The following is an 18,339-nucleotide window of genomic DNA, read 5'->3' on the forward strand; positions in this document are numbered from 1 at the left end:
ACACTGCCACCCAAGGTTGACGTGACGTTGGCCCGAGTGTTGTGTTGCACTCTTAGTAAAGATTTAACACTAGATTTCTCCTTACAGTAGAAACTTACCCCACTCCTTCAGATCAAAAGGAGGAAAGCTTTTGTCTTAATTTAAGAAAAATTCAAATGTTTTATATGTCCAGACTGATAATAAATATTTATTCTAAACAGAAAATTGAGCGATAAAATACTGACTGAAAGAATTGAGAACAGATTGAATAAATACATAAGAGTGATTTAGCTGAGCATATTTGCAAGTAAATGATGTGAGTAAATGGCTGCTTTGGAAATATTTGGGATCCTTACAATGTTGTCTCGAGTAATTTAAATATTCTCTCTTGTAATCTTGGTGCACTCCTAATTTTCTTAAATTGTTGTGGAATTAAGTCTCAACCTATCTCTGTCAGCCGTGTCACAGAATATAACTTATTAAGTTAATATTTTAGCAAATTACTTATGAATTAATGAGGTTTTAGATATATTAGTATATAATTTATAGCTAGTATATTATCTGTCTCTAATAGTGACAATGGAATAAGCCAAATGAGTGTGTGGCCAATTGTTAACTCAACCTGTGTATGACAAAATTAAGAATAAAGGAAGTAGGGATTTAACACCATGAGAGAAGCTAAAAGATGAGGTTCTTTTATTTTTTCCCTTTCCCACCTCTATGATAGATTATTTTTCTGCTGATGTGAAAATTATATATTCTATATGCCTAACTTACGAAGACCTATACTTACCAACATTTGTATTTTCTCTCTAAGACAAGGACTTTAGAACTCTCTCAGCTCCCTCTTTCTTTCACCCGCTCCTGCAGCCAAACTACACACACATTCTTGGTTGCAATTACATGGAATTTTAGTTCCACATCACCATACACACACACATACATCACACACACACACACATACACAGGCATATTATTCTTATAAATTACTTAATAAGTTCTTTACTCAGCTCTTATTTCCATATATCTCAGTGTGACTGCCTAAATTTATTTCCATTTTTCTTAGAATATTCCCTCCAATAGTCTTTTCAAAGTTGGCTTTTGGATACAAACCCTCTGAGCCTTGAATGCCTGACACCATCGTTCTTGCTCCATCGTATTTAAATAATAGTTTTGCTGGATACAAAGTTCTACTTTTCCACTTCTTTTACTTGTTTTACTTCAACACCTTGAAACATTACTTCATTATCTTCTTGCATCCAATGTTATTGTGGAGAAGTCTGAGGTCAATCAAATATTGTTCTTTTGAAGGTTTTCTATTTTTTCTTTCTGGAATCATTTATAATTTCTCTCACTCTTCGATCTTAAGCTTTATCATAATGTGCCTAGCTATAGATTTTTTCTCACCCATTTTGTTTATTCCTCTGTGAGCTCCTTCAATCAGAGATGTTTCATCTTTCTTTAATTCTGGAATATTTGCAATCTTTTCTTCAAACATTACCTTCGGGCTTCCCTGGTGGCGCAGTGGTTGAGAGTCTGCCTGCCGATGCCGGGGACACGGGTTCGTGCCCCGGTCCAGGAAGATCCCACATGCCACAGAGCAGCTGGGCCCGTGAGCCATGGCCGCTGAGCCTACGTGTCCAGAGCCTGTGCTCTGCAACGGGAGAGGCCACAACAGTGAGAGGCCCACGTACCGCAAAAAAAAAAAACGAAAAACAAAACATTACCTTCTTTCCACTCAATTGTTTTTCTCTCCCAGGACTCCTACTAGTTGAATGATGACATGTGTGCTTCTCTCCTACATCTCCTACAAATTGTTCTTTTATATATCCTATATCTTAATGATGATAATAGCTTATTGTATATAGTATTGGCTAGGTACCAAAGACTCTTCTGTGCACTTTGCATATATTAGCTCATTTAATCCTCACTATAAATGTATAGAGTAGGTACTATTAATATATCCATTTTACAGGTGGTAAAATGGTTGCTGGGAGTTAAGTCGCTTAAGTTAAGTGACTTGCTTAAAGTCATTCACCTGGTAAGTGGCAGAGCTAAGATTTGAGCCACACTTGTCACATGATTTCCCTTTATTTATTCCTGGTGTTGCTGGTGGAGTTCTTTGACCTGTTTTTTCACCTCCTTGTTAATTTATTGGTTGTTTCTATTCTGCTATTTATTTTAAATCATGTATTTCATACTCAGCTTTTTCTTCTTTATTTTCCTTTATAACTACTAATTCTTATTTCATGTTACCACTAGCTTTCTTCTTTCTTAGAGAACATGTATTATGCTTATCTTAAATTTGTAATCTATTTCTTAATGAAATAAGATCAAACGTTATCCACTACATCTTGTTTAGTTGTTTTGTAGCTGTTGGGCTCCTCAGTTATCTAGCGTTCCCCGTAAGCTCACAGTCACATTCACAGTCTTCATTAGTAATATGAACTTGGGTTGGAGGGGAGAGCCCAGTCCCTGTATTGTACCCTTCCTGGTGAGTTTAAGGAGTTGAGAGCTGGGCATAGACCAGAGTCTCCTAATGTTTTGGTTATACACACCCAGTGCTCTCGGAGTGAAGGAGGAAGAGGGGATAACTCCAGGACCTGCTGTTATCTACTCTTCACCAACCCCAGCACCATCCTGGTGTGACCCTCCCACTCACTGCCCTGGTGGTCCTGCCATTTTGCTGCCTCACAGTATCAAAGCAGAAGGTACTCTTCCACCCAATAGCATTTGAGGAAATGAAATGATATCAAACAAACTCTTCCCAAGACTTCAAGTATGCTGCATCTGGGTTACTGTTTTTTTTTTTCCCAAAACAGTTTCTGTCTTTCCAGGGTTTCTCACATTTTTATTTTTAGTTTTATAGATCCTCTCTTTTGCTATGATGACATTTCCAGGGTTTGGTTCTGGGAAAATGCCTGCAGCCAATACAAGTTAACCATCTTATGAGGAATCAGAAGGCCTGAATTAAGTCATCAATTAAAAACAGAAAAAGGAAAATAAATGTTCTCTATATAATAGAAATACTCAGATTCCGTTATGTCAATGAAGATTACCCTTCAAATTTATTTAATCAAATAAGTTTATTTTGTAATTTATTGTTCATGGTATATACCAGCCTATAGGAAGATCTCAAGGCTTCCTTCTTCATGGCTCCATCCCTTTTGAGGAAGTTTAATGATTAAAGTAAATGGTTTATAAATGGAGCTGAGCTCCTGTAGCCATTTCTGTTACTCTTTCTTTGAATTCTCTTTCCCCAGTTATGTAACTGGGATATCCTGGAGGACCAGGAAGTTGACATGGTGGGGTTCCAAGTGATAAAAGGCATGGAGCTGCCAGTTCTGGCCTGACTACTAGTCCAGGAATCCAGGATTTCAGCTAGAATGAGAGGAGTCATTCTACTCACCTACTTTAAACACAAGATAGGAGACTGGGGATAAAGTCTGGTTTGTAATAACGAGTGTGCAACTGTCTATGGTTACCTCTGTGTTAAGAAAGTCTTTGGAACTTTTAGCACAGGGGGATCAGCTTGGTGCTTTGTGACCACCTAGAGGGGTGGGATAGGGAGGGTGGGAGGGAGATGCAAGAGGGAGGAGATATGGGGATATATGTATACATATAGCTGATTCACTTTGTTATACAGCAGAAACTAACACACCATTGTAAAGCAATTATACTCCAATAAAGATGTTAAAAAAATTGTAAAAATTTAAAAAAGAAAGTCTTTGGAACTTCATGTTCATTGCAACGGTCACAGCAGCTATAGTTGGCTGGCCGTGAATTTGGGCTTGTGATCCTAGCCCCAACAAACTGACCTGACAAACATAGGCAATATTAGGTTGCCATTTTGTTATTAATTTTGAAGACGTTAGAAGCAGGATGTGGAAAATGACTAAATTTGAGGGAAATGATTCAGTTTTCCCCCTTTATTAAAAAATTCATAAGCAGCAAAAGCAAAAACAACAAAAGCAAAAAAAAAAAAACCCCACAAATGGGACTATATCAAACTAAAAAGCATCTGCACAGCAAAGGAAACCATCAACAAAATGAAAAGGCAACCTATTGAATGGGAGAAAATATCTGCAAATCATATATCTGATAAGGGGCTAATACCCAAAATATATGAAGAACTCATAAACTCAATAGCAAAGAAAAAAAAGTCCAATTTGCAGATGATCTGAATAGACATTTTTCCAAAGAAGACATACAGACGACCAACAGGTACATGAAAAGATGCTGAATGTCATTAGTCATCAGAGAAATGCAAATCAAAACCACGAGTGGGGAGTGGTCAAGGTGGCAGAGTTGGAAGACCCTGAGCTCACTTCCTCTATGAGCACACCAAATTTACAATTGTTTACAGAACAACTGTCTATGAAAAGACTGAAATGTATCAGAAAATATCTTCTTCTACAACGAAAGATATAAAGAAGGAACTGAGAGACAGGTAGAAGGGGCAGTGTTGTGATATAGTACCCCTGGGTGGGGCAGGGGGGCTACTGCAATTACAGTTTCAGAGGTTCTCCCGAAGGAGTGAGAGGTTCAAGCCCCATGTTGGGCTCCCCAGACCAGAAGTCCTCCATCGGGGAGACAAACCCCCCAGAGTATTTGGCCTTGAAGGCCAGCAGGGCTTACTTTTGGGAGACCCAGAGGACCGAGGGAAATAGAGACTCCACTCTTAAAGGGCGTACACAAAATCTCACATGCTCCAGGACCCACAGAAGAAGGTCAGACCCACCTGCTGATCTTGGAGAGCCTCCTGGAGAGGCAGGAGGCAACTGGAGCTCAGTCTGGGGACACAGACATTGGTGGCAGCCATTTTGGGGAGCTTGTTCTACCACATAGACACTGCTACTGGCAAGTGCCATTTTGGAATCCTCTATCTAGCTTACTAGCACCGGGACCCAGCCCCACCCGCCAGCAAGCCAATACCAGTTCTAAGACACCTTAGGCCCCTCAACCAGCCACCTTAGGATCTGGCCCACTCACCAGCTGGTCAAAAACAAGCTTTGGGAAAACACAGACCCTACAGTGAGCTGTGTCAGAAACCTGTTCTGCCCACCAGCAGGCCAACAGCCAGGGCACTGCAACCAGAGATTTGGGGACCTGGCACCACTCATCAGTAAACCAGCACTAGCCTTAGGACACCTTGCGCCTTGGATCCACCCACCAGTGGACTGACACAAGCTCTGGGAACCCTGGGTCCTATATCCAGAGACCCCAGGACACAGCTCTGCCTGCCAGCGGTCCAGCACTAGTGCCAGGACCTGGCTTCAACCACCAGTGGGTGGGCACCAGACCCAGGATCCCCTGGGCCACAGGTCCACCCAACAGTGGGCAGACAAAAGCCCTTGGACCACTGCAACCTCACAGCCTGCCTTGTTAGGACCCAGCCAGTCAACCAATAGGCCTGCACCAGTTCCAGGACCCCCATGCCCTGGCCCTGCCCACCAATAGGCCAATATCAGCTCTGGGACACACTGAACCCATCAGCCAGCAGCCCTGGGATCTGGACTCATCTACCAGTGGGCTGACACCAGCTTCAGGATCCCCAGGGCACTGCAATCAGAGACCCCAAGACATGGCTCCACTCACCAGTGAGCCAGCACTAGCCACACGATCCCCTGGGTCCTGACTCTGCTTACCAGCAGGCCAATGCTGTCTCTAAGACACATTAGACCTATAAGCCAGCTGCCCCAGGATACAGTCCCCCTCACAAGGAGGCCAACAGTAGATCTGGGACCCCCAGTCCCACAACCACCTACCCCAGAAGCTTGCTCCACCCACCAGTGGGCCTTCACTGGCCCTAAGAAACCCCAGGTCTACAGAATCAGCCACTTCATGACCTGGCCTCACCAACCAGTGGCCAGCAGCCCCCACATAAAATAGGACCTGGCAACCAACTGGACCAGGGGCCAGCCACACGTTCCAGACTTCCCACAGCTATGAACCCACAACAACAGAAGGACCCATGAAGCCAACATAGAGGGAAACACTAGTGCATATAGCTCTGATGACCAGAGAGGAGTACACTGCTGGATACATAGGATGTCTTCTACAAAAGTACACTTCTCCAAGATTGGTAAACTTAACCAACCTACCAGATACATGGAAATAAAAACACCAACTTAGGCAAAATGAGGTGACAGAGGAGTATGCTCAAAACAAAGGTACAAGATAAAATCCCAGAAGAAGAGCTAAATGAAGTGGAGATAGGCAGTCTCCTGATACCTGATAGGGAGTTCAAGGTAATGATCATAAAGATGTTCAAAGAACTCAGGAGAAGGTTGGATGAATAGAGTGAGAAGTTAGAAGTTTTTAACAAAGAGTTTAAAAATATAAAGAAGAACCAAACTGAGATGAAGAATACAATAACTGAAACGAAAATACACTAGAAGGAGTCAACAATATATTAAATGATACAGAGAAACAGGTCAGTGATCTGGAAGACAGGGCAGTGGAAATCACTGAAGCTGAACAGAAAAAGAAAAAAGAATAAAAAGAAGTGAGGACAGTTTAAGAGACCTCTGGGACAACATCAAGCATACCAACATTTGCATCATAGTGGTCCTAGAAGGAGAAAAGAGAGAGAAAAGGGCAGAGACTATATTTGAATATATAATAGCTGAAAACGTCCCTAACATGGGAAAGGAAAAAGACCTCCAGGTCCAGGAAGAAAAGAGAATTCCAAACAAGATCAACCCAAAGAGAATAACACCAAGACACATTGTACTTAAGATGGCAATAATAATAATAATGATATAATAATAATAAAATAGAGAATACTAAAAGCAGCAAGGGAAAAGCAACAAGTTATGTACAAGGGAATTCCAGCAGGCTGTGAGCTGACTTTTCAGCAGAAATCTGCAGGAGAGAGGGAGTAGCATTATATATTTAAAATGATAAAAGGGAAACACTTACAACCAAGAATACTCTATCCAGCAAGGATTTCATTCAGATTTGATAGTGAGAACAAAAGTTCTACAGACAAGTCAAAGCAGAAAGAGTTCAGCACCACCAAACCAGCTTTACAAGAAAGATTAAAGACACGTCTCTAAGGAAAAGAAAAGGCACAACTTGAAACATGAAAATTACAAAAGGAAAAAAAATCATTAGTAAAGGCAAAATACAGTGAAGGTAGTAAGCCACACACAAAGAAAGTAGGAAGGTTAAGAGAGAAAAGTAGTAAAATCTTCTATATCTACAATAAGCAGATACACACAAAAAAAGATATAAGATATGATGTAAAAACAGTAAACATGGGGAGAGGAGAGTAAAAATGCAGAATGGTTAAAATGCATTTGAAATTAAAAGATCAGCAACTTAAAATAGTCATAGCTATATTTATAGATATAGAGCAATATATATAGATTGCTATATATAAACCTCATGGTATCCACAAACCAAAAATCTATAATTGATATAGACACAAAAAGATAAAGGAATGTAAACAATGCTAGAGACAGTCATTAAACCTCAAGGGAGGAGAATAAAAGAAGAAAGGAACAAAAAGAAACTACAAAACAACCCCAAAACAGTGAACAAAATGGCAATAAGTACATACCTATCAATATTTACTTTAAATGTAAATGGACAAAATGCTCCAACCAAATGAAACAGAGTAGCTGAATGGATACAAAAATAAGACACATATATGTGCTGCTTAGAGACTCACTTCAGATCTAAACACACACACGGACTTAAAGTGAGGGAATGGAAAAAGGTACTTCATGCAAAAGGAAATCAAAAGAAAGCTGTATGTCAGACAAAATAGACTTGAAAACAAAGGCTGTAACAAGAGACAAAGAAGGACATTATATAATGATCAAGGGATCAATCCAAGAAGAATATATATGCACCCAACATAGGAGCATCTAAATACATAAAGTAAATATTAAGAGAACTAAAGGGAGAAGTTGACAGTAATACAATAATAGTAGGGGACCTTAACAGCCAACTTATATCAATGGACAGATCATCCAGATACAAAAATCAGTAAGGAAACACTGGCCTTAAATGACACATTTGAGCAGATAGACTTAATAGATAAATATAGAACATTCCATCTGAAAGCAGTGGAATACACATTTTTTCAAGTGCATATGGAACATTCTCCAGGAGATATCACATGCTAGGCCACAAAACAAGTCTCAATAAATTTTAAAAAACTGAAATCATATCAAGCATCTTTTCTTTTTTTTTCTTAACATCTTTATTGCAGTATAATTGCTTTACAATGATATGTTAATTTCTGCTTTATAACAAAGTTAATCATTTATACATATACATATGTTCCCATATCTCTTCCCTCTTGCATCTCCCTCCTTCCCACCCTCCCTATCCCACCCTCTAGGTGGTCACAAAGCACAGAGCTGATCTCCCTGTGCTATGTGGCTGCTTCCCACTAGCTATCTACTTTATGTTTGGTAGTGAATATATGTCCATGCCACTCTCTCACTTTGTCACAGCTTACCCTTCCCACTCCCCATATCCTCAAGTCCATTCTCTAGGTCTGTGTCTTTATTCCCATCTTACCCCTAGGTTCTTCATGACTTTTTTTTTTTTTTTTAGATTCCATATATATGTGTTAGCATACGGTATTTGTTTTTCTCTTTCTGACTTACTTCTCTCTGTATGACAGACTCTAGGCCCATCCATCTCACTACAAATATCTCAATTTCATTTCTTTTTAAGGCTGAGTAATATTCAATTGTATATATGTGCCACATCTTCTTTATCCATTCATCTGCTGATGGACACTTACGTTGCTTCCATGTCCTGGCTATTGTAAATAGAGCTGCAATGAACATTTTGGTACATGACTCTTTTTGAATTATGGTTTTCTCAGGGTATATGCCCAGTAGTGGGATAGCTGGGTCGTATGGTAGTTCTATTTTTAGTTTTATAAGGAACCTTCATACTGTTCTCCATAGTGGCTGTATCAATTTACATTCCCACCAACAGTGCAAGAGGGATCCCTTTTCTCCACACCATCTCCAGCATTTGTTATTTCTAGATTTTTTGATGATGGCCATTCTGACCAGTGTGAGATGATATCTCATTGTAGTTTTGATTTGCATTTCTCTAATTATTAATGATGTTGAGCATTTTTCATGTGTTTCTTGGCAATCTGTATATCTTCTTTGGATAAATGTCTGTTTGGATATTCTGCCCATTTTGGATTGGGTTGCTTGTTTTTTTGTTATTGAGCTGCAAGAGCTGCTTGTAAATCTTGGAGATTAATCCTTTGTCAGTTGCTTCATTAGCAAATATTTTCTCCCATTCTGAGGGTTGTCTTTTGGTCTTGTTTATGGTTTCCTTTTCTGTGAAAAAGCTTTGAAGTTTCATTAGGTCCCACTTGCTTATTTTTGTTTTTATTTCCATTTCTCTAGGAGGTGGGTCACAAAGGATCTTGCTGTGATTTATGTCATAGAGTGTTCTGCCTATGTTTACTTCTAAGAGTTTGATACTATCTGGCCGTACATTTAGGTCATGAATCCATTTTGAGCTTATTTTTGTGTATGGTGTTAGGGAGTGTTCCAATTTCATTATTTTACATGTAGTTGTCCAGTTTTCCCAGCACTACATATTGAAGAGGCTGTCTTTTCTCCACTGTATATTCTTGCCTCCTTTATCAAGGATAAGGTGACCATATGTGCGTGGGTTTATCTCTGGGCTTTCTATCCTGTTCCATTGATCTATCTTTCTGTTTTTGTGCCAGTACCATACTCTCTTGATTACTGTAGCTTTGTAGTATAGACTGAAGTCAGGGAGCCTGATTCCTCCAGCTCCATTTTTCATTCTCAAGATTGCTTTGGCTATTCAGGGTCTTTTGTGTTTTCATACAAATTGTGAAATTTTTTGTTCTAGTTCTGTGAAAAATGCCAGTGCTAGTTTCATAGGGATTGCACTGAATCTGTAGATTGCTTTGGGTAGTAGAGTCATTTTCACAATGTTGATTCTTCCAATCCAAGAACATGGTCTATCTCTCCATCTATTTGTATCATCTTTAATTTCTTTCATCAGTGTCTTATAATTTTCTGCATACAGGTCTTTTGTCTCCTCAGGTAGGTTTATTCCTAGATATTTTATTCTTTTTGTTGCAGTGGTAAATGGGAGTGTTTTCTTAATTTCACTTTCAGATTTTTCATCATTAGTGTATAGGAATGCCAGAGATTTCTGTGCATTAATTTTGTATCCTGCTACTTTACCAAATTCATTGATTAGCTCTAACAGTTTTTTAGCTCTAGTAGCTCTGGTAGCATCTTTAGGATTCTCTATGTATAGTATCATGTCACTTGCAAACAGTGAGAGCTTTACTTCTTTTCTGATTTGGATTCCTTTTATTTCTTTTTCTTCTCTGATTGCTGTGGCTAAAACTTCCAAAACAATGTTAAATAATAATGGTGAGAGTAGGAAACCTTGTTTTGTTCCTGATCTTAGTGGAAATGGTTTCAGTTTTTCACCATTGAGGACGATGTTGGCTGTGGGTTTGTCATATATGGCCTTTATTATGTTGAGGAAAGTTCCCTCTATGCCTATTTTCTGCAGGATTTTTATCATAAATGGGTGTTGAATTTTGTTGAAAGCTTTCTCTGCACCTATTGAGATGATCATATGGTTTTCTCCTTCAATTTGTTAATGTGGTGTATCATGTTGATTGATTTGCATATCCTGAAGGATCCTTGCATTCCTGGAATAAACCCCACTTGATCATGGTGTATGATCCTTTTAATGTGCTGTTAGATTCTGTTTGCTAGTATTTTGTTGAGGATATTTGCATCTATGTTCATCAGTGATATTGGCCTGTAGTTTTCTTTCTTTGTGACATCTTTGTCTGGTTTTGGTATCAGGGTGATGGTGGACTCATAGAATGAACTTGGGAGTTTTCCTCCCTCTGCTATATTTTGGAAGAGTTTGAGAAGGATAGGTGTTAACTCTTCTCTAAATGTTTGATAGAATTCCTCTGTGAAGCCATCTGGTCCTGGGCTTTTGTTTGTTAGAAGATTTTTAATCACAGTTTCAATTTCAGTGCTTGTGATTGGTCTGTTCGTATTTTCTATTTATTCCTGATTCAGTCTTGGCAGGTTGTGCATTTCTAAGAATTTGTCCATTTCTTCCAGGTTGTCCATTTTATTGGCATAGAGCTGCTTGCATAATCTCTCATGATCCTTTGTGTTTCTGCAGTGTCAGTTTTTACTTCTCCTTTTTCATTTCTAATTCTATTGATTTGAGTCTTCTCCCTTTTTTTCTTGATGAATCTGGTGAATGGTTTATCAATTTTGTTTATCTTCTCAAAGAACCAGCTTTTAGTTTTATTGATCTTTGCTATCATTTCCTTCACTTCTTTTTTAATTATTTCTGATCTGATCTTTATGATTTCTTTCCTTCTGCTAACTTTGGGTGTTTTTTTTTGTTCTTCTTTCTCTAATTGCTTTAGGTGCAAGGTTAGGTTGTTTATTTGAGATGTTTCCTGTCTCTTAAGTTGGGATAGTATTGCTGTAAACTTCCCCCTTAGAACTGCTTTTGCTGCATCTCATAGGTTTTGGGTCATCGTGTCTCCATTGTTATGTGTTTCTAGGTATTTTTTGATTTCTTCAGTGATCACTTCGTTATTAAGTAATGTATTATTTAGCCTCCATGTGTTTGCATTTTTTACAGATCTTTTTCTGTAATTGATATCTAGTCTCATAACGTTGTGGTCAGAAAAGATACTTGATACAATTTCAATTTTCTTAAATTTACCAAGGCTTGATTTGTGACCCAAGATGTCATCTATCCTGAAGAATGTTCCATGAGTACTTCAGAAAAATATGTATTCTGTTGTTTTTGGATGGAGTGTCCTATAAATATCAATTAAGTCCATCTTGTTTAACGTATCATTTAAAGCTTGTGTTTCCTTATTGATTTGCATTTTTGATGATCTGTCCATTGGTGAAAGTGGGGTGTTAAAGTCCCCTACTATGATTGTGTTACTGTCAATTTCCCCTTTTATGGCTGTTAGTATTTGCCTTATGTATTGAGGTGCTCCTATGTTGGGTGCATAAATATTTACAATTGTTATATCTTCTTCTTGGATTGATCCCTTGGTCATTATGTAGTGTCCTTCTTTGTCTCTTGTAATAATCTTTATTTTAAAGTCTATTTTGTCTGATATGAGAATTGCTACTCCAGGTTTATTTTGGTTTCCATTTGTGTGGAATAACTTTTTCCATCCCCTCACTTTCAGTCTGTATGTGTCCCTAGGTCTGAAGTGGGTGTCTTGTAGACAGCATATAAATGGGTCTTGTTTTTGTATCCATTCAGCCAGTTTGTGTTGTTTGGTGGGAGCATTCAGTCCATTTACATTTAAGGTAATTATCAATATGTATGTTCCTATTCCCATTTTCTTAATTGTTTTGGACTTGTTTTTGTAGGTCTTTTACTTCTCTGCTGTTTCCTGCCTAGAGAAGTTCCTTTAGCATTTGTTGTAAAGCTGGTTTGGTGGTGTCAAATTCTTTTAGCTTTTGCTTGTCTATAAAGGTTTTAATTTCTCCATCAAATCTAAATGAGATCCTTACTGGGTAGAGTAATTGGTTGTAGGATTTACCCCTTCATCACTTTAAAAATGTCCTGCCAATCCCTTCTGGCTTGCAGAGTCTCTGCTGAAAGATCAGCTGTTAACCTTATGGGGATTCCCTTGGTGTGTTATTTGTTGTTTTTCCCTTGCTGCTTTTAATATGTTTTCTTTGTATTTAATTTTTGATAGTTTAATATGTGTCTTGGCGTGTTTCTCCTTGGATTTATCCTGTATGGGACTCTCTGTGCTTCCTAGACTTGATTAACTATTTCCATTCCCATATTAGGGAAGTTTTCAACTATAATCTCTTCAAATATTTTCTCAGTCCCTTTCTTTTTCTCTTCTTCTTCTGGAACCCCTATAATTCGAATGTTGGTGTGTTTAATGTTATCTCAGAGGTCTCTGAGACTGTCCTCAGTTCTTTTCATTCTTTTTTCTTTATTCTGCTCTGTAGTAGTTATTTCCACTATTTTATCTTCCACTTATCCATTCTTTTGCCTCAGTTATTCTGCTATTGATCCCTTCTAGAATATTTTTAATTTTATTTATTGTATTGTTCATCATTCCTTGTTTCCTCTTTAGTTCTTCTACGTTCTTGTTAAATGTTTGTTGCACTTTCTCTATTCTATTTCCAAGATTTTGGATCATCTTTACTGTCATTATTCTGAATTCTTTTCCAGGTAGACTGCCTATTTCCTCTTCATTTGTTAGGGCTGGTGGGTTTTTACCTTGCTCCTTCATCTGCTGTGTGTTTTTCTGTCTTCTCATTTTGCTTACCTTACTGTGTTTGGGGTCTCCTTTTTGCAGGATGCATGTTTGTAGTTCCCGTTGTATTTGGTGCCTGTCCCCAGTGGCTAAGTTTGGTTCAGTGGGCTCTGTAGGCTTCCTGGTGGAGGGGACTAGTGCCTGTGTTCTGGTGGATGAGGCTGGATCTTGTCTTTCTGGTGGGCAGGTCCACATCTGGTCATGTGTTTTGGGGTGTCTGTGGCCTTCTTATGATTTTAGGCAGCCTCTTTGCTAATGGGTGGTGTTGTGTTCCTTTCTTGCTAGTTGTTTGGCATAGGGTGTCCAGCACTGTAGGTTGCTGGTCGTTGAGTGAAGCTGGGTCTTGGAATTGAGATGGAGATCTCTGGGAGATTTTCACCATTTGATATTACATGGAGCTGGGAGGTCTCTTGTGGACCAGTGTCCTGAAGTTGGCTCTCCCACCTCAGAGGCACAGCACTGACTCCTGGCAGGAGCACCAAGAACCTTTCATCCACACGGATCAGAATAAAAGGGAGAAAAAATAGAAAGAAAGGAAGAAAGAAAGAGGATACAATAAAATAATATAAAGTAAGATAAAATAAAATAAAATAATTAAAATAAAAAATAATTATTAAGAAATTTTTTTTTAAAATGTAAAAAACAAACAAAAAAAATGGATGAACAGAACCCTAGGACAAATGTTGAAAGCAAAGCTATACAGACAAAATCTCACACAGAAGCATACACATACACACTCACAAAAAGAGGAAAAGGGGAAAAAATAATATACCTTGCTCTCAAAGTCCACCTTCTCAATTTGTGATGATTCTGTGTCTATTCAGGTATTCCACAGATGCAGGGTACATCAAGTTGATTGTGGAGATTTAGTCCACTGCTCCTGAGGCTCCTGGGAGGGATTTCCCTTTCTCTTTGTTCGCACAGCTCCTGGGGTTCAGCTTTGGATTTGGCCCCACCTCTGCGTGTAGGTCACCTGAGGGCATCTCTTCTTCGCTCAGACAGGACGGGGTTAAAGGAGCAGCTGATTCAGAGACTCTGATTTACTTAGGCCAGGGGGAGGGAGGATGCAGGGCGAGCCTGTGGCGGCAGAGGCCTGCATGACCTTGCACCAGTCTGATGCGCACCGTGCGTTCTCCCTGGGAAGTTGTCCCTGGATCATGGGACTGTGGCACTGGCAGGCTGCACAGTCTCCCGGGAGGGGAGGTGTGGATAGTGACCTGTGCTTGCACACAGGCTTCTTGGTAGTGGCAGCAGCAGCCTTAGCATCTCGTGCCCTTCTCTGGGTTCCACGTTGATAGCCGTGGCTTACGCCTGTCTCTGGATTTCCTTTAAGTGTCACTCTTAATCCCCTCTCCTCATGCACCAGGAAACAAAGAGGGAAGTAAAAGTCTCTTGCCTCTTCAGCAGGTCCAGACTTTTTCCCGGACTCCCTCCCGGCTAACCGTGGTACACTAACCCCTTCAGGCTGTGTTCACCTGGCCAATACCAGTCCTCTCCCTGCGATCCAACTGAAACCCAAGCCTCAGCTCCCAGCCCGCACCAGCCCCGGCGGGTGAGCAGACAAGCCTCTTGGGCTGGTGAGTGACAGTTGGCATGGATCCTCTGTGTGGGAATCTCTCTGCTTTGCCCTCTACACCCCTGTTGCTGCGCTCTCTTTCGCAGCTCTGAAACTTCCCCCTGCCGCCACCTGCAGTCTCCGCCCATGAAGGGGCTTCCTAGTGTGTGGAAACCTTTCCTCCTTCACAGCTCCCTCCCACTGGTGCAGGTTCTGTCCCTGTTCTTTTGTCTCTGCTTTGTTTTTTTCTTTTGCCCTACCCAGGTACGTGGGGAGTTTCTTGCCTTTTAGGATGTCTGAGGTCTTCTGCCAGCATTTAGTGGGTGTTGTATAGGAGCAGTTCCACGTGTTGATGTATTTCTGATGTATCTGTGGGGAGGAAGGTGATCTCCACGTCTTACTCTTCTGTCATCTTCCTCTCCCGGGCCCAAGCATCTTTTCTGACCAAACACTATGAGACTAGAAATCAACTACAAGGAAAAAAAAAAAAACCTGCAAAAAACATAAATATGTGGAGGTTAAACAATATGCTACAAAACAATGGATCACTGAAGAAATCAAGAATAAATAAAAAAAATAATAATACCTGGAGACAAATGAAACAAAAACACAATGATCTATAATCTATGGGATTCAGCAAAAGCAGTCCTAAGATGGAAGTTGTAGCAATAAAAGCCTACCTAGGTAAACAAGAAATATCTCAAAAAACGTAACCTTACTACCAAAGGAACTAGAAACAGAAGAACAAACAAAACCCAAAGTTAGTAGAGAGAGAGAAAAATCATAAAGATCAGAACATAAATAAATGAAATATAGACTAAAATAACAAACCAATAGAAAAGATTAATGAAACTAAAAGCTGGTTCTTTGAAAAGATAAACAAAATTGGTAAACCTTTAGCCAGACTCATCAAAAGAATAGGGAGAAAGCCCAAATCAATAAAATCAGAAATGATAAAGGAGAAGTTACGATAGACACCACAGAAATACAAAACATCATAAGAGATTACTTCAAACAACTATAACCAAAAAATGCTCTACCTAGAAGAAATGTACAAATTCCTAGAAATGTACAATCTCCCAAGATTGAACAAGGAAGAAATCGAAAATATAAAGAGACCAGTTACCAGTAATGAATTTGCATTAGTAATAAAAAAAAAGAGCTCCCAGTAAACAGAAATGCAGGACAAGATGGCCTCACGGGTTAATCCTACTAAACGTTTAGAGAAGAGTTAACACGTATCTTTCTCAAGGTATCCAAAAAGTTGCAGAGGAAAGAACACTTCTGAACTCATTCTATGAGGCCACACTCACCCTGATACCAAAACCAGACAAAGATATCACAACGAAGAAAATTAAAGGCCAGTATCACTGATTAATATAGATGCAAAAGTCTACAACTAAATATTAGCAAACCAAATTCAACAATACATGAAAAGAATCATACACCATGATTAAATGGGCTTTATCCCAGGGATGCAAGGATGGTTCAATATCTGTAAATCAATCAATGTGATACACTATAGTAACAAATTGAAGAATAAAAATCATATAATCATCTCAATAGAATCAGAAAAACCTTTTGACAAAATTCAATACCCACTTATGATTTTTTAAAAAACCTGTCAACAACAACAACAACAAAAACCTGTCAACAAAGTGGATATAGAGGGGACATACCTCAACATATTAAAGGCTATATATGATAAGCCCACAGCTAACATTGTACTCAACATACTCAATGGTAAAAAACTGAAAGCATTTCCTCTAAGATCAGGAACAAAACAAGGATGCCCACTCTCACCACTTTTATTTAACACAGTATTGGAAGTCCTAGCCACAGAAATCAGAAAAGAAAAAGGAATAAAAAGAATCCAAATTGGGAAGAAAAAAATAAAACTGTCACTGTTTGCAGATGATATGATACTATACCTAGAAAATCCTCAAGATGCCACCAAAAAACTACTAGAGCTCCTTAGTGAATTCAATAAAGTTGCAGGATAAAAATTAATATACATAAATATATTGCATTTTATACACTAACAACAAACTATCAGAAAGAGGAATTAAGAAAACAATCCCATTTATCACCACATCAAAAAGAATAAAATACTATGAATAAATCTAACTAAGGAGGTAAAATACCTACACTCAGAAAACTATAAGACACTGATGAAAGAAAATGAAGATGACACAAACAGATGGAAAGACATACTGTATTCATGAAGTAGAAGACTTAATATTGTTAAAATGGCCATAATGCCCAAGGCAACATTTAGATCCAATCCCTATCCAAATACAAATGGCATTCTTCACAGAACTAGAACAAATAATTTTAAAATTTGTATGGAAACAAAAAAGACCCTGAATAGCCAAAACAATCTTGAGAAGAAAGAGCAAAGCTGGAGATATTACACTCTGATTTCAAACTACATTACAAAGCTATAGTAATCAAAAGAGTATGCGTCTGGCACAAAAACAGACACACAGATCAATGGAACAGAATAGAGAACCTAGAAATGAACCCATACATATATATAGCAATTAATCTATGACAAAGGAAGCAAGATTATACAATGGGGGAAAGACAGCCTCTTTAACAAATGATGATGGGAAAACTACACAGCTAAATGCAAAAGAATCAAACTGGACTACTCTCTCATACCATGCACAAAAATAAATTCAAAGTACATTGAAAACTTAAATGTAAGATCTGAAACCATAGAATTTCTAGAAGAAAACATAGGCAGTACACTCTTTAGCATCCATCTTCATAATATATTTTTGAATATGTCTCCTCTGGCAAGGGATACAAGAGCAAAAATAAACAAATGGATCTACATCAAACTAAAAAGCTTTTGCACAGCAAAGGAAACTATCAACAAAACAAAAAATTCACCTACTGAATGGAAGAAGATATTTGCAAATTGTGTATCTGATAATGGGTTAATATTCAAAATATACAACTCATATAATTTAATATCAATTAAAAAACCCAATTAAAAAATGGGCAGAAGACCTGAACAGACATTTTCCAAGGAAGACATACTGGTGGCTAGCAGGCACATGAAAAGGTGCTCAATATCACTAATCAACAGGGAAATACATATCAATGCCACCATGTAATACCACCTCACACCTGTCAGAATGGCTATTATCAAAAAGATAACAAATAACAACTGTTGACAAGGATGTGGAGAAAAGGGAACCCTTGTGCACTGTTGGTGGGAATGTAAATTGGTACAGCCACTATAGAAAACAGTATAGAGATTCCTCAAAAAAATAAAAATAGAACTACAAAATAGAACGTGATCCAACAATACCACTCCTGGGTAGAGATCGGAAGAAAACAAAAACACTAATTAGGAAAAATATATGCACCCTTATGTTCATTGCAATAGCCAAGATATGGAGGCAACATAAGTGCCCATCAGTAGATGAATGCATAAAGAAGATTGTGTGTGTGTGTGTGTGTGTGT

At 38.7% G+C, this 18,339-nt stretch overlaps 1 protein-coding gene across 3 annotated transcripts in view; it reads right to left on the minus strand.

Moving 5' to 3' along the window:
• LRAT (lecithin retinol acyltransferase) overlaps window positions 1–18,339 on the minus strand; it is an 85,184-nt gene that overhangs the window by 2,882 nt on the left and 63,963 nt on the right. For all 3 annotated transcript variants that reach the window (XR_012332121.1, XR_012332122.1, XR_012332123.1), the window contains one exon: window positions 14,079–15,353. The gene's annotated coding sequence lies outside the window, so the exon portion shown is untranslated. The remainder of the gene's footprint in view (window positions 1–14,078; window positions 15,354–18,339) is intronic.

This window comes from Tursiops truncatus, chromosome 5 (genome assembly GCF_011762595.2).
Source record: "Tursiops truncatus isolate mTurTru1 chromosome 5, mTurTru1.mat.Y, whole genome shotgun sequence".
Classification (NCBI taxonomy): Eukaryota; Metazoa; Chordata; class Mammalia; order Artiodactyla; family Delphinidae; genus Tursiops; species Tursiops truncatus.